This window comes from Mus pahari, chromosome 8 (assembly GCF_900095145.1).
Source record: "Mus pahari chromosome 8, PAHARI_EIJ_v1.1, whole genome shotgun sequence".
NCBI lineage: Eukaryota > Metazoa > Chordata > Mammalia > Rodentia > Muridae > Mus > Mus pahari.
Window position 1 is genome coordinate 105,367,575 of NC_034597.1, and position 3,897 is coordinate 105,371,471.

The 3,897-nt window shown below is 45.3% G+C and overlaps 1 long non-coding RNA gene across 1 annotated transcript in view; it reads left to right on the top strand.

Annotated features, from left to right (window-relative positions):
- Nucleotides 1-3,446, top strand: part of LOC110325325 — a 27,838-nt gene extending 24,392 nt beyond the window's left edge. Inside the window, exon 3 of the long non-coding RNA XR_002380734.2 lies at nucleotides 3,126-3,446. This is a non-coding gene — a long non-coding RNA (uncharacterized LOC110325325). The remainder of the gene's footprint in view (nucleotides 1-3,125) is intronic.
- Nucleotides 3,447-3,897: the final 451 nt, after the last annotated feature.

The following is a 3,897-nucleotide window of genomic DNA, read 5'->3' on the forward strand; positions in this document are numbered from 1 at the left end:
TTGGTTTTTCGAGACAGGGTTTCTCTGTATAGCCCTGGCTGTCCTGGAACTCACTTTGTAGACCAGGCTGGCCTCGAGCTCAGAAATCCTCCTGCCTCTGCCTCCCGAGTGCTGGGATTAAAGGCGTGCGCCACCACGCCCGGCACCATGGTTTATTTCTTAAAAAAAGTGGAATTCTACACAGCAATAACCCCCTTTGAACACTGACGTTGAGTTTGCAGCAGCAATCTGAATGAGTGTCACAGAATTCTTGAACAGGTATGTTGAGCTGTATGAGAATTCAGAATCTCAATGTTTCCATTTAATTTTCTATGTGCAAATTTGCAAAGCTAACATCTGGTGTCAAAAGAAAGGGAGCGAATGGATGCTGGTTGGCAAGATTCAGTGGGGGTGTTTAGGGAGCTGGGGCTGGTAACATTCCATTTCTTCAGCTCTACGTTGATTAAATTAATGAGCTTGTTAGTTTATAACTCAATGAGTTATATGACGAAGATTCATGTCCTTTTTCTGGACACTTTCAGGAAAAAGTTAAGAAAAAGTAACTTGGGATGCTATAAAATGCAATATGGCTTTTGGTGGGATGGGGGGCAGGGGCTAAAACCGTTTGTACCATCCAGAAACTTCCATCATCCCGGAAGCTACTGTGTAACTCTACAGTATATGTAACAGTGCTTTTGAATATATCAGCAGGAACTGAGTCAGAAAAGGTGCCAAAAGCTGAACAAAAGTTTCCCCATGAACAACACGTGGTGAAGGGATGTAGTGTGGGAAGTGAGCCGTACTGTGCTGAAGGGTCTGTATCAAACTGGACACGGACCTCTGTCATCATACCACGCACAGTGGCTGGAGTTACCATCAAGTGATCTGTGAGGGAATTTCCAGATGACCATGAAGTGACAGAGCAGAATGAGGGGCTACACGGGCTTAAGGTGGATGTCCTGGGACTCAGACCCAAGGTGGTATAGGAAGTGTTATGGTTTAAGTCTGAGCAGTCCTCACAGGCTCATGGTCTGAAGATTATAGTGGTGTAGGAGGTGAGGCAGGGTTGACAGAAGCAGTTCACTGGGTGGACCTTTCAACATTACACCCGCTCCTGGTTTTGGTCTGCTCTGTCTGTGTGGGCTGCCAGCGGCCCTTGGCTATCGCTATCCATTGGTCCACCCTACCTTTCTCTACTACGGTGGACTGGATTCCCTCTGAAACAATAAGCCAAAATAATCCCCCCTCAGGTTATCTCTATCAGGTGTTTGGTGCTGGCAATGCAAAAGTCGCCAATGCAGACAATGCAGAGGTCAAAAAGACTGGACAGAATGACAGGTGCCTAAGCCCAAGGGCAGAAGCCACAAAACAAGAAAAACCAAACCAAACCAAACCAAACCAAACAGAACAAAACAAGGGCAGAAGCCACACATGGGGAGAATGAGCTTTGAGGTTAAGGGGTGCTTTAAGAGCAGAATGGGGTATAGATTATGGAGTTGCTCTGGCCAGTAGTTCGGGATTGAGCAAGGACCAGGGACTCCTACGTTAGTCCAGCTTACTCGTCTGAGTGGACTTCCGCCTGAGTAGTCAGAGGCAGTCAGGCTTAGGGTTTGCTTTAATGTCCTGAACTGTGCCGAACCATCCGGAAGGGGCGCGGTGTGAAGCATCAGCATGCTGGGTACTGGGAAACAAACCTCATGGAGAGCACTGAGCTGCCAGGCTGGAAGGGACGCAGGAAGTTGGCCCCGGGGGTGCGGGTGTCTGATGCAGAGGACTTTACACTCTTCTCCTCATGGGAAGGGCTGGGTTTTGTGCTTGATTACAGAATGTCACAGCACATCTGGCTATTGATGAGAGTACTTGGAAAGCTTTTGGCTTCTCTGTAAAGTATTATGGAAAAAATCCTGTTGCCATATGTAATACGTTTTGTTATGATAATTGTGACATCTGAACCAATTATCTTCCTTGTATTTCCTAGTTGGTTTTCACATCTCTGAATGTTAAGTACCTCAAAGTTTAGGCAAACAACCCAGATATGTCTCCACTTAAGGAAAAATGGTTTGTTTGTCCCAACAGCTAACAGGGTCCTTTGTCACCAGCTCTTCCTGGTCCTTTGACTCCAACAGGAGGTTCAGAGCAGGCGCAGAATCCAAGAGGAAGCATGGCAAGTGTTAGGAGACATTCCATTTTCTGCCCTGGCTTCTGCTCCAACTGATACTCAGAATCATCGGTGGCAGTGCGATGATCACCCTGCCTGCTAGGAAATGAGTTTGTGTCTACCCCATCCCTGTGTTGAAGCTGTCCTCCCAGGGTGATCACATTTGGAGGTGGGCCATGGGGCATTATTAGGTTTAGATGAGGTCATAAGGTTGGTGCTCCTGAGGTATCTGCATAAGAAGAGACTAGAATTTGACTCTTCTCTGCCTTCTGAGAATACATGAGATTGTTGGCAAGTAATACAACCCAGGAAGATGCACGAACTCAGGTCAAGATTGAGAAAGGGGGAAAATTACATACATAAAGAAATGACTTGGACATTTCTCCTAAGATGATTTCCTCTTCACAAATAACACGGTTGTTTTGGCTTTTGGAGATGGGGCATGGCGTACTCTAGGCAGGTGTCAAACTTGGTCTGTACCCAAGGATGACTGAAATCCTGACCCTCCTGTCTGGACCTCCCAAGCTCTGGCTCCAAAAATACCTCTTTTTAGGCTATTCTGACCTTTGAGAAGTATTTTCCATGACCAAATTGTATTTTCTGTGCCATCAGTCACACCAGGAAAGGTTAAGAGAGTCTGGGCAAAGGGGATTGATTGTTCAAGGTTTGAGTGTGTTTTACCCTGGCCAAGTTATGCTGAAAGCTGATTGGTAATGAGCATGCTGGAAGGTGGTTTAGGTACAGGGAGAGACATCCTTTCTGTTGGGAAGGAAATCTTGCTCTCTGGTGCAATTTGACCAGTGGGATGCCAGGTGGTTATCATAAAGTCTGACTGCCCAGATGGTGTGTCTTCCTCACACATTCTATCAACCATCAGTTTTCCACCACGAGCTGAGACCAGCAGGAGGTCCTTGCAGGAGCCATCTTAGTTTGTAGGACCACACACCAAAGCAAAAGCCTTCCTTTTCAATTGTCTGGTCCGTTACAGAGACAGAAAACAGATGAACTAGGTGATTGATGAAAACACAAAGAGGAAGCCGAGTGGTGATAGTGGGTGAACAGTGAGAAAACCAACGGAGACCTGAGAGATGAAAGGAGCCTGACTCTAGTGGAGACACTGTCTGACACGACGGACAGACAGTGGAAGATGACAGGGCCACTGAAGGTCAGCCAGAGCGCCTTGAAAGATCACCAATACAAGTTCATAGCCCCCCAACGCTGGGTCTCATTAAAGTGCTTCTTTACCTGGCTAAGGCCACGTGAGCCTTTTCTTTCTCTTCATCTCCCATTTCCAAGTCCATCATTTTCATTAGTTCTGCTTTTCATTAACCAAATAAAAAAATTCAGTGTCTCCATTAGTGACAGGGCCTTTCATTTCTTAGGTCACGTTAAAAACGTGACCTTGATTGTATTTTATTATTGCTGTTCACAGCACATAATAGGCAAATGCTGAAGAGCGACCTTTTGATGTTCTACATTGTATTCAAGTGCTTTTACCCTTTGTGAGACACACAGACAGACACATACATGCATGCAGACACACAGACTTGCAAGCTATTTTCACTTTTATACACATAAAGACCTCGATCTCCCACTGCTTTAAACATGCCCAGGTTATTGTTTATAAACGATTCCTCTTTTAGTTATAATCCACATTTTCTTCTTTATATGAAATTAAATAATCTGTGTAAACTATAAATAGCAATCACACAGTTTGAATGGAACCCTGGTTTTTCTAAACAGCATTTGTATATGCTTGA